The 13,465-nt window shown below is 40.2% G+C and overlaps 1 long non-coding RNA gene and 1 pseudogene across 1 annotated transcript; one reads left to right on the top strand and one right to left on the bottom strand.

Moving 5' to 3' along the window:
* Positions 1-563: 563 nt before the first annotated feature.
* On the top strand, positions 564-2,952 carry LOC126600938 (WAT1-related protein At5g64700-like; annotated as a pseudogene).
* Positions 2,953-7,525: 4,573 nt separating this feature from the next.
* On the bottom strand, positions 7,526-13,103 carry LOC126600939 (uncharacterized). The gene is made up of 2 exons (XR_007615623.1): positions 11,663-13,103; positions 7,526-7,585 (listed from the first exon to the last, which is right to left on the bottom strand). It is a non-coding gene; the product is annotated as an uncharacterized LOC126600939 (long non-coding RNA).
* Positions 13,104-13,465: the final 362 nt, after the last annotated feature.

Below are 13,465 nucleotides of genomic sequence, written 5' to 3'. Positions count from 1 at the left end.
CACTTATGCTATTGTGGCTTCAAATTAAAACACCTTAATTAAAAGTTCAAAAACTTTAATCAAAAGTTAGAATACCCTATATGTATAGCAAAAGATTGTTAAGGTGGAGTGATGGATACTAATTTCTCCTATTTCGTAATTGTAGATAACCAATTTGTCAATTATGAAAAAAATCTTAAAATTCGTTTGTTTTTTTGTTTCAATCCTATATTTAAGGTGAAGTTGTGCTAACAATGTTGAACTATTCATTAAATTGACACAATGAGAAAGTTTCTTCTCACAAATCACATATCACTGTGTCACTTAACTAGAGATGCTAACTAGGATATATCTCTGATTTGTAGGTATATATCTCTTGCTTACATGTTCGAATATCATCAAATCTGAATTAGGACACCACTCCACCAAAAGTGACTTCCACTAATAAATTTCAAATACCTCCAAAGTTGAGATTTATATTCCGCCATTCAAGGAAGATGTCAGGTTCTTTGGTAAACTGATTGTGGATTCCACTAGCTAATGCATGAACTCAAAAGAAGCGGCTGAGGTTTATCCTTCACAGTTATAAAAGCCCCATTTAAACTTGAAGCATGTTATGCACATTTCAATTTAGAACAAGAAAATTTTCATATCCATGGAAGGATGCACTCATTACTTGGCAATGGTACTGGTTCAGTTGATACATGGCGGATCAAACGTCCTTATAAAATTGTCCCTTCAGGATGGACTCAATCAGATTGTCTTCGTGGTTTACAGGCATGTTCTTGCGATGGTTTTTATCGGACCATTTGCCTATGTGCTTGAAGGGTAAGCATTCTTGCCGTTTTTCAGGCATTCTTGCCGTTTTTCAGACTTTCTTATTGTACAAGAAACAGCTGAAACTAATTCGGTAGTGGTTGTGCTGAGCAGGACGCAGAGGCCTTCTCTCTCGTAATATTTTCCTGCTTGTGTTGTTAGGGCCTACCATCTATCTGAATGTTTACTTTGCTGGTTTAGCATACACTTCTGCAACAGTTGCAAGTGCCTTGAGTAATGTTATCCCCGCTTTGACGTTTCTGATGGCAGTACTTCTTGGGTATATACTATGCCTTTACTTTGATTTCTTTTACAGTTTCCTGCTCTGTAATTTTCTTACTGCTATTCAGGATGGAGAAATTGAAGATTAGAAGCGCTCGATATTAGAGTTTGTGTTTTTATGTGTTTTCCAATGGAGATCTCTGTGTTGGAGGTTGAAGAACAAAACAGAGAAATGAGAGAGAAGAAGATTGAATGTGTCTCTTCGATTTCACTCTATGTATCAAAAATACATTTGTAACCGTTATGTATGTAGAGGAAGGGAGATCCTTCACTCACCAATACACAACACAATCTCAACCATACATTGCTATCATCCTATGAGATGATGCCACTTGTCTTGTTATATCACTTAGATCCTATGCTAGAGAAGAGACCACTTGGACTATGATCCAATGGCTCAGATTACATCAGAAAGATAAAGCACATAAAAAGGAAAAATCAAGATTTGTAACTTTAGCCTCAAGATATTAGCTCAAGGGTTATATATCAACACTCGAGGCCAAGCGAAGGTGGCTGGTACAGTCTTCTGCATCAGCGGTTCTCTTATTTTCACATTCTGGAAAGGAGGATACCTGTTTAAAGGTGTGGAAAAGCCACTGATAAGTGTTTACAACGCCAAGGGGTCTGTTGGCCAGATCAAGCATGTTCAGGAAAACAAGATCAAGGGTTATGCTCTTATTCTGATTAGCCACATTGCGTGTAGTGCATGGCTAATCCTCCAGGTGATTAGAAACTCAATTTAAGATGGCACCGTTTATACAAATATAATGTCAAAACTTAGTTGTATGTTCAACTTTGGCCTTTTTTGCTCCACAGGCTGTGGTGTCCAAAGTCTACCCTGCTCCATTGTCACTAACCACCATCATGTGCTTTTTTGCATCACTGCAATCTTCTTTCCTTGCCTTGTTTTTTGCAAGAAATCCAAGTTCATGGAGACTGGAGTGGAACCTGCAGCTTTTTACCATCGTCTACTTCGTGAGCGTTTTCTTCTACATATCTTAATTATCTTATAAGATACGTTCAACAACATAAAATGCAAAAAATAACATGATGCTACATTGCTGTTGCGAGAACAATTTCTATAATCTTTACAATCATATTTGTTGTCTGCATATCTTAAAACATAATTCATTAATTTAATTTTGTTCTTCCATGTTATTGGGATAAGATATATTTGAATCTGTAAAATGTTCGAGTCTTAATCCGGTCCTTTTGCAATAGGGAGTTCTGACCACAGCATTAGTCTATTACCTGCAAACATGGAGCAACAGTCACAAGGGACCAGTTTTTGCAGCTATGTTTAGTCCACTTCAAGTCATTATAGTGGCAGTGTTTTCGGCAATTGCTTTCGCTGAGCGACTTCATTATGGCAGGTAACCTAAGAACACAAACACTTTCTTCCCTTTCCATCTTACTGCTTTCACATATGGCAATTAATTCCTTCGTTGGTGCTACCAGAGTAGTTCTTCCTCAGAAATCTAAATTTTTTTGTGTGTGTACAGCTTGATTGGAGCACTTCTCATTATTGTGGGACTTTACTGTGTGCTATGGGGAAAGAGGAAAGACGATCTTGTTGCTGAACACGCAGAGATGGAAAATGTGACCCTGGACGAGAATAAAGTGGTGGAGATTTCCATGAATGAAATTTCAGTAGTCAATCCTGCCACACCAGAGAAGTAACATGATCATGGAGACAAGTTTTTTTTTTCGCGGTCAGATCTTAAAGAACTGTTGATGTAAGAAAAGTTGTGTTTTATCATTATGCAGAAAGTCGGAGAAAATCTTTCTTATTCATATAATCTCTAGTTCCAACAATCCATATGAACTTAATGGTACACATCAACAAGAGAAATCCTTTGCTTTCCGGCATAGTTTTTCAGTAGCCTCTCAACAGCTTCATTTGCATACTGAGTTTGAATTATTTCGATCACCGGATGGTTTCCATGTGCAGCACAGAAATCTATCAATTCCTTTGTGTTTCCTTTGTTCTGCTTACTGCACTGCCGGAAATGGTTTTCAGACCTGCCAAAAAGGTCGATGCACGGTGCTAACTACCCAAGAATTTGGCTTTCATGTTTCCCCCAACATGGTTACTGTATACCCCATCATAATCCAAGCAGTCGGTTAGCTAATGTAGCTACGTTCACTTAACAAGTGAAATATCTAACTAATTGCCTCGGTCCCTTTGTTTAAAGTGAGAATTGTCATGACAATTATTCATGTCATTGGCCACAATATAAAAGTTTTTTCTCACTGTGCCACTTAATAAGAAAGATATTAAGAACGATATATATCTTTAATCTGTACGTGTATTTCTTGATTACGTGTTGGAATCTTCTCAGTCTAGATATCACCACTGAAATTATTTACCACTAATAAATTTAAAGGAAAACTAATGAAAATGGTTCGAAAACTTTGAGTTTTAATGATAAGGACAAAATAAAGGATAAAGTGAATAGTACCAGGATTGACTTTTTAGTGTAAAAATGTGATTTTTTGTTAAAGTGAACAGTACCAGGTGCTTTTCATTAAAGTTCCTTAAATTTAAATGCCCCAAATAGGAAGATGTCATATTCCACTAGCTAAACTATAAGATGTGTTGTCATGCATGAACTCATAAGAATTGGCTGGGAGCCTGGCATTGATCCTCCACAGTTACAAAAACCCCATTAAAGACGTCTAATTTAAACTACATTCCAAAATTATCTCACTGACTGAGTGTGATTTGTGGAGGGGCTGTCGCAGGTGAGACTGGATGGTAAGGCCGGCAGGTGCGGGTGGAGAAGATAGAGATAGAGATGGAGGATGAGAATCTGTAAGATATGGAGTTAGTCTAAGGAGAAATGATTTTAATTATTGTAAAAAGAATAAAAACTAATATAAATATGTTGATTTATTAAATGCGACATGTACATGTCATATGTTACATCAGATGATTTAGGAATCTTCTCTAAAGGAATCCTCTATAAAGGAATAACTTCCTTGAAGTCATAACATAAGATAAGACCAAAAAAAGTTATAACTTATTGAGACCAGTTATGTATAGGAATGAACTCCATATTGATATAACTTATAATTTTTCTTGGTCTGATCTTACGTCTCCACATACTAATAATTGTCAATCAGTACAAAAATATGCAATAGCTTTTTTTGATAAAGCCTCGGCACAAAGGAAATTTTTATTGATAACGAAAAATAAACTTGCATTGTCACATCCCGGCCCGAGTCCACCATATCCCGAGCCTGCCCCACCACCGTAGCACAATATTGTCCGCTTTGGGCTTACCATTCCCTCACGATTTTGTTTTTGGGAACTCACGAGCAACTTCCCAGTGGGTCATCCATCCTGGGAGTGCTCTGGCCTCCATCTCGCTTAACTTCGGAGTTCCTACGGAACCCGAAACCAGTGAGCTCCCAAAATGCCTCGTGCTAGGTAGGGATGAGAATATACATTTAAGGATCACTCCCCTGGACGATGTGAGATGTTACAATCCACCTCCTCTAGGGGGCCCGACGTTCTCGTCGGCACACTTCCGGCCATGGATTGGCTCTGATACCAATCTGTCACATCCCCGCCCGGGTCCACCACATCCCGAGCCCGCTCCACCACCGTAGCACGATATTGTCCACTTTGGGCTTACCATTCCCTCACGGTTTTATTTTTAGGAACTCACGAACAACTTCCTAGTGGATCACTCATCCTGAGAGTGCTCTGGCCTCATTCTCGCTTAACTTCGAAGTTCCTACGGAACCCGAAGCCAGTGAGCTCCCAAAAGGCCTCGTGCTAGGTAGGGATGAGAATATACATTTAAGGATCACTCCCCTAGACGATGTGGGATGTTACATGCATCTAGTCAGGGGACATAAATTTTAGCCTTCATAAAACATGATAGGGATTATCTCCCCTTCCTTTTTCCCTCCCCTCCCCTCCTCTCACAATTTTTTTTTCTTATTTCTCTCTCTACAAAGACTAAATCTTGAACGTTCAAACAGGAGGGGATGGACGGGGAGGGAAAATAGAGAGAAGAGAATCCTTATTCCATAAAACAAGAAGAAAAGGAGAAAAAGTAAATGAAAAACAAAAAGGGACATAAACATTATCTATCTAGGAACGAAAACAAAGAAAATAAGAAAAAGAGGGGTGGGCATGAAAAGCAATATCACACATAAAACTTTATGATAAACTAAAATATTTCTCAAAAGTTGTTTTTATAACAAACAATATTATTTACACTAACAAAATGGGGGAATGGGTTAAACCTCATAATAAGCTAGCAATAATATGGTTCAAACTCGTCTTTAGCAAGAATCGAATCTAAGACCTCCCACTTACAAGTTGATATTACATATTTGAGCTTGCGTGTATTTATGTGCAAGAAATAATATTCAATAAGGATAAATAATTCAATAAATAATTATTTTTAACTACGTCTCTATTAAGTAATGGAAAGGGATCCTCTCTGGATCCCTTCCTCATAATTTACCAAATCAGTGAATTCATACCATTGAAAATTGATTCAACGACTTAAGTTATTATAACTTTTAAAATGAGCCCCTATTTGTAGCCGTTAGATCAAATTTAAATGGCATGGATTCCCTAATTTGATGGATTAGGAGGAAGGGATCCGGATCACTTTCCTTAAGTAATAACCTCTCTAAAATTATAAAATTGATTTATTTCCAATGTTATAAAATTGGTTTGGTCCAAACTTTATAACCTTCTAGAGGTTTTACTATATTTAATTGTCAAAAAAAAAAAAGTTAGCACGTTCACACGTGGAAATATTTAATATTCTTATTGAGTTCTTAAAGGGGTGTGTTATCCACACACCCCTTTTTACTTCTCACACACCTCTTGTTAATTTTTGTCCGTTGATCTTCTTTAATTTATCTGATCCGATGGCTGATAACAAAAAATGTGTGAGAGAAGTGAAAAAGGGTGTGTGAGTATCACACCCCTTCTTAAATGAATCTGTCTAGCGTACTGCAGTAATTTCAATAATTGATAAAGTATAGTTTGTGTATATACTTTATCACTCCTCGAACATAAATTTTTAGTAAAAGAGATAAAATTTGCAAACTAAATAATATGTCATCAATACAAATTAGCACGTTTATCAACGCTTAAGTAATAAATCAATCATCAACTTTCATGTTTTTTAATTTTCAAAATTTTGTTTACAAGCATTGCCCAAAAAAATTCATTTTGATAACCAAAACCATTTATGAACGTCAGTAGAAAAAATTAAATGAATGACATATTAGTGTTTATAAGCACTCTCATATCTTTAATATCTTAGTACTCGTTTGGAAGTGCTTTGAAATAACTGAAAGTATTTTTAACAAAAATGCTCTTAAAAGCAATCCTTAGTAAAAATCTAAGTAGATCCTAAAAAAACATTTTAAGTGTTTCCTGCAAAAAGTAAATAAATGATAATGTTTCTTTCAAACGCACTTAAAGTGCTTTTGAAACCCAAATTAATCTAACAAAATACGTTTTCAATCATTTTAAAAATATTTTCCAGATGAGTCCTCAAAGTGAAAAACAACATGGTCATAACAAGAAGTTCATTGGTCCGCTCGCAACACGGGGGTTCCCTTGGCAAGACTCAGTGGGTGGGGTTCGAAATGCAAAAGGGTAAACCTGGGGTGAATTTTTGTACATGGGTCGTAGGGATGAGTTAGTCCGCCGGGCGGGGACTAGAATTTCTCCACAACAGCAGTTCATGTGAAAAAAGAGCACAGAGTTTATAATGATGCAGGGTTGGGGACGAGGAGAGAGGGAGAGAACGCGAGCAAAGAGGAGAGTAGAGGACGCGAGCAGAGAGCGATTGAAGGGATTAGCTAGTCTCATGGTTTACGACGTCTCTCGCTAAAACCGTCTAACATGGTCCTTAGTTAAGGCGAGTTCGGCTTACTCCCACTAAAGCTAGTCTCGTGAAGTAACAAACATGGGACTGGACTAACTATTAGTCTAGTCCAGTCCAATGAAGGCTAGTGAAGGGAAACAAACACACCCTATCATTCCTTGGAGACAAATTTCTGGTAAGGGAGACTCAATTTAAAAATAAAATTTATAAGCTAAATGATATGTCACCAATATGAATGAACATGTTTATTAACATTTAAGTAATAAACCCATCATTAACTTCCATATTCTTTAATTTTTAAAATTTTGTCTACAAATTTAGTCTCTCTAGCATCACCACCACCAACAACAACAACAACAAAGCCTTTTCCCACTAAGTGGGGTCGGCTATATGAATCCTAGAACGCCATTGCGCTCGGTTTTGTGTCATGTCCTCCGTTAGATCCAAGTACTCTAAGTCTTTTCTTAGGGTCTCTTCCAAAGTTTTCCTAGGTCTTCCTCTACCCCTTCGGCCCTGAACCTCTGTCCCGTAGTCACATCTTCGAACCGGAGCGTCAATAGGCCTTCTTTGCACATGTCCAAACCACCGTAACCGATTTTCTCTCATCTTTCCTTCAATTTCGGCTACTCCTACTTTACCTCGGATATCCTCATTCCCAATCTTATCCTTTCTCGTGTGCCCACACATCCCACGAAGCATCCTCATCTCCGCTACACCCATTTTGTGTACGTGTTGATGCTTCACCGCCCAACATTCTGTGCCGTACAACATCGTTGGCCTTATTGCCGTCCTATAAAATTTTCCCTTGAGCTTCAGTGACCTACGACGGTCACACAACACGCCGGATGCACTCTTACACTTCATCCATCCAGCTTGTATTCTATGGTTGAGATCTCCATCTAATTCTCCGTTCTCTTGCAAGATAGATCCTAGGTAGCGAAAACGGTCGCTTTTTGTGATCTTCGCTAGATTGCTCCGGTCATTAGTGTGGATAAGTATATAAATGGATAGAGATAGGAAAGCAAACACAAGATGTACGTGGTTCACCCAGATTGGCTACGTCCACGGAATAGAGGAGTTCTCATTAATTGTGAAGGGTTTACACAAGTACATAGGTTCAAGTTCTCCTTTAGTGAGTACAAGTGAATGATTTAGTACAAATGACATTAGGAAATATTGTGGGAGAATGATCTCGTAATCACGAAACTTCTAAGTACCGGAGTGTGGTATCGTCTTGACTTGCCTTATCTGTCTCATAGGTAGATGTGGCATCTTCTCTGGAAGTACTCTTCCTCCATCCAGGGGTGGTATCTTTAACCGATGAAGATGCACAAGGTAATGTATCAATTTCATTTGAAGCTTACTTGTAGTTTTGGGCTTGGTCAAGTGCGATACAAACCCTATAGTAAGAGTCCCCCAAGTCGCCGAGCTAGGAGATTTGCCGAAAGAGGTAACAGATAAGGTAAGCAATCAGACTTCCAAGCAAACAACCTGGATCGGAGGTTCGACTTCAGCTTCCGGTTGATTGTTCTCCTTCTCCTTGTGTCGTAAACAGCAACAAGGATAAGGAGAAGCAAATGGAGAAGAGATGATATAAGATACTTTTGCTTTTGAAGAAGTAACTTTCCACACGCTTATTCTTGAACTGGGCTGGAGGGTTTTCTGGTTTCCTCCAAAGTATAAGGCCGACTGAAGAATTTGAGGGTCAAAACAAGTCCATCAAATCTAGAGTACGTTCGACCCTGCTGATATGGGATACTTTTGCTTTTGACAGAGTAGAGGATGTATCAGCACGTGTGCTATTACGCTTGTCTCCACATGCTTCCTTGTATCCTTCTCACTTGCCCTATATGTTCCTCAGGCAGATGCGGTATCTTCCTTGGAAGCATAAGATGTTGAAGATGAGTACTCGAGAGCAATGTCAGGTAAGTAATCAGGTAAGGGGTTCCAGGCAGTCAGTTCCTGACTGGAAGCTTGATTCCAAGTGCTGACTGATTGCTCTCTTTCTCCTTGTCTTGCAGGTAAGAACAAGGTCAAAGGAAAAGACAGGGAAAAAGCATGATATGGGATACTTTTGCTTTTAACCCTGATGATATGAGATATTCTTGCTATAGTATAGCTTGTTTGCAGAGGTATTATCGGGGGGAAAGAAAGCTGAATATTTCGAAAGGCTTCGTTGGGAGTGCCCTCTCAGATATGAGGAAGGGTTGAACATTTTTGCAGGTCTGCCTGTCCGTTAGGGATGGAGGTCGACATATATAGGAGTCTCCCTAACAACAAGTAGTAATGTTATTCCTTGACCCTGCTTGGTCATAGCACGGTAGTGGGAGCTGCCAGCTTCACATGTTTTAACTCTGTCAGAGCACTTTGAAAAAGTGGTATGTGGTATCTGGAAAGCTGATGTTGCGTGTGAAGATTACAAACAAGCTTTATCCAAGGAGATCCGGCTCTTGAAGTTGGGAAAGTGGTGCCTCTTCCGTTTTCGAACAAGCAATCCTGTCGGGGATCTGGCTATCGAGATTCGGAGAACGATGCTTCTTCGATTTTTGAGAAAGCAATCCTGCTGGGGGTCTGGCTCTCGAGATTCGGATAGCGGTGTCTCTTCGATTTTTGAGAAAGTAATCATGTTGGGAGTCTGGCTCTCGAGATTCGGAGGGCGGTGCCTCTTCGATTTTAGAGCAAGCAATCTTGTTGGGAGTGTTTTCTCGAATGTGAGTAAAGGTTGGGCATGTTTGCTAGTCTACCTTGCCACGAAGCACAGAGGTTGACACACAGGGACTTTCCAATTATCCAGCAGTGGTACTGTTCCTTTACCCTTGTGGATAATAATATGGTAGCTAGACCTTCAAAATTTATGTATCTAAACTTTGTTAGTGCTGTTTCTTTGCTATTCTTTTACCTTTCTTGGTCAGAGCGATGTAGTGGGAGCTGCAAGCTTCACGTGTCTCAACTTTGTCAGAGAACTTTGGCAAAGTTATCTGTGGTACCAATGAGCTAATGTTGCGTGTGGGAAGTGGGTGATGGAACAGTAAGATTCATGTGCTTTCTATTTCACCAGAAATCTTCGACAGAATGCCCATAATTTCCGCAAAGCTGAGTGTGCGTGTGATAGGTGCTGACAAGGCTGGAAAAGTAGGTGCCTCTTCGATTTCTGAGATCGACCCTCGTGGTCTCTGAGCAGCCCAGCTTTTGAGAAAGCAAGCGCCTCTTCGATTTCTGAGATCGGCCTTCGTGGTCTTTGAACAGCCCAGCTTTTGAAAAAGCAAACGCCTCTTCGATTTCTGAGATCGACCCTCATGGTCTCTGAGCAGCCCAGCTTTTGAGAAAGTAAACGCCTCTTCGATTTCTGAGCAGGCGCCTCTTCGATTTCTGAAGCTCTGTCGAGTGCAGATTTTTATAGAGGCTGGCATTAAGTTCCAAAGCACACTTGAATCTCCACCAGTAGAAGGTCCATTCTTGCACTTCTAAGATCTTGATTTGTCCGACCTCTTCTCTCTTCAACACTTTTGAAAATGTCTGGCCCCTCCGACCGTCGTTTTGACTTGAACCTTGTTGAAGAGGCAGCCACGCCTTCTTCAGACAACATATGGCGCCCATCCTTCGTCTCCCCTACTGGTCCTCTTACCGTTGGGGATTCCGTGATGAAGAATGATATGACTGCTGCGGTGGTGGCCAGGAACCTTCTCACTCCCAAAGATAACATACTACTTTCCAAACGGTCTGATGAGTTGGCTGTTAAGGATTCTCTGGCTCTCAGTGTTCAGTGTGCAGGTTTTGTGTCTAATATGGCCCAACGCCTATTTGCTCGAACCCGCCAAGTTGAATCATTAGCGGCTGAAGTGATGAGTCTCAAACAAGAGATTAGAGGACTCAAGCATGAGAATAAACAGTTGCATCGGCTCGCACATGACTATGCTACAAACATGAAGAGGAAGCTTGACCAGATGAAGGAATCTGATGGTCAAGTTTTACTTGATCATCAGAGATTTGTGGGTTTGTTCCAAAGGCATTTATTGCCTTCGTCTTCTGGGGCTGTATCGCGTAATGAAGCTCCAAATGATCAACCTTTGATGCCTCCTCTTTCTAGGGTTCTGTCCAGTACTGAGGCTCCGAATGATCCCCCTCCGGTGCCTTCTCTTTCTGGGGCTCTACCGACTGCTGAGACTTCTCCTAAGCAACCTTTGTGAAGGCTCCCTCTTGTTTGTTTATTTGACTCATGTATATGTACATATTTGTAACTTATCGGGGATATCAATAAATAAGCTTTCCTTCATTTCAACGTATTATGTTAAATACACCAAAGCCTTCTTCGCTAAGTTCTTTGAATTTTCTTTTGTTGAAGCTTGTATGTTGAAGCTTTGTGAGTGGAGCATGTAGGTTGAGGTAGTGTTCCCTTAATTTTCCGAGTGAGGAAAACTTCTCGGTTGGAGACTTGGAAAATCCAAGTCACTGAGTGGGATCGGCTATATGAATCTTAGAACGTCATTGTGCTCGGTCCTGTGTCATGTCCTCCGTTATATCCAAGTACTCTAAGTCTTTTCTTAGAGTCTCTTCCAAAGTTTTCCTAGGTCTTCCTCTACCCCTTCGGCCCTGAACCTCTGTCCCATAGTCGCATCTTCTAATCGGAGCGTCAGTATGCCTTCTTTGCACATGTCCAAACCACCGTAATCGATTTTCTCTCATCTTTCCTTCAATTTCGGCTACTCCTACTTTACCCTGGATATCCTCATTCCTAATCTTATCCTTTCTCGTGTGCCCACACATCCAACGAAGCATCCTCATCTCCGCTACACCCATTTTGTGTACGTGTTGATGCTTCACCACCCAACATTCTGTGCCATACAGCATCGCTGGCCTTATTGTCGTCCTATAAAATTTTTCCTTGATCTTCAGTGGCATACGGCGGTCACACAACACACCGGATGCACTCTTCCACTTCATCCATCCAACTTGTATTCTATGGTTGAGATCTCCATCTAATTCTCCGTTCTTTTGCAAGATAGATCCTAGGTAACGAAAACGGTTGCTCTTTGGTATTTCTTGATCTCCGATCCTCACCCCTAACTCGTTTTGGCCTTCATTTGCACTGAACTTGCACTCCATATATTCTGTCTTTGATCGGCTTAGGCGAAGACCTTTAGATTCCAACACTTCTCTCCAAAGGTTAAGCTTTGCATTTACCCCTTCCTGAGTTTCATCTATCAACACTATATCGTCTGCGAAAAGCATACACCAAGGAATATCATCTTGAATATGTCATGTTAACTCATCAATTACCAACGCAAAAAGGTAAGGACTTAAGGATGAGCCTTGATGTAATCCTACAGTTATGGGAAAGCTTTCGGTTTGTCCTTCATGAGTTCTTACGGCAGTCTTTGCTCCTTCATACATATCTTTTATAGCTTGGATATATGTTACTCGTACTCATTTCTTCTCTAAAATCCTCCAAAGAATGTCTCTTGGGACCCTATCATACGCTTTTTCCAAATCTATAAAGACCATGTGTAAATCCTTTTTCCCATCTCTATATCTTTCCATCAATCTTCGTAAGAGATAGATTGCCTCCATGGTTGAGCGCCCTGGCATGAACCCGAATTGGTTGTCCGAAACCCGTGTCTCTTGCCTCAATCTATGCTCAATGACTCTCTCCCAGAGCTTCATTGTATGACTCATTAGCTTAATACCCCTATAGTTCATGCAATTTTGTACGTCGCCCTTATTCTTGTAGATAGGCACCAAAGTGCTCGTTCGCCACTCATTTGGCATCTTCTTCGTTTTCAAAATCCTATTGAAAAGGTCAATGAGCCATGTTATACCTGTCTCTCCCAAAACTTTCCACACTTCGATTGGTATATCGTCTGGGCCTACTGCTTTTCTATGCTTCATCTTCTTCAAAGCTACAACCACTTCTTCCTTCCGGATTCGACGATAAAAAGAGTAGTTTCTACGCTCTTTTGAGTTACTCAACTCCCCTAAAGAAGCACTCCTTTGATGTCCTTCATTGAAAAGATTATGAAAATAACCTCTCCATCTGTCTTTAATCGCGTTCTCTATAGCAAGAACCTTTCCATCCTCATCCTTGATGCACCTCACTTGGTTTAGGTCCCTTGTCTTCTTTTCCCTTGCTCTAGCTAGTTTATAGATATCCAACTCTCCTTCTTTGGTATCTAGTCGCTTATACATATCGTCATAAGCCGCTAACTTAGCTTCTCTCACAGCTTTCTTCGCCTCTTGCTTCGCTTGTCTATACCTTTCACCATTTTCATCGGTCCTATCCTTGTATAAGGCTTTACAACATTCCTTCTTAGCCTTCACCTTTGTTTGTACCTCCTCATTCCACCACCAAGATTCCTTTTGGTGTGGGGCAAAGCCCTTGGACTCTCCTAATACCTCTTTTGCTACTTTTCGGATACAACTAGCCATGGAATCCCACATTTGGCTAGCTTCCCCCTCTCTATCCCACACACACTGGGTGATTACTTTCTCTTTGAAAATGGCTTGTTTTTCTTCTTTTAGAT

This window comes from Malus sylvestris, chromosome 14 (assembly GCF_916048215.2).
Source record: "Malus sylvestris chromosome 14, drMalSylv7.2, whole genome shotgun sequence".
Lineage (NCBI taxonomy): Eukaryota > Viridiplantae > Streptophyta > Magnoliopsida > Rosales > Rosaceae > Malus > Malus sylvestris.
This window is presented reverse-complemented; position numbering and strand designations above follow the sequence as displayed.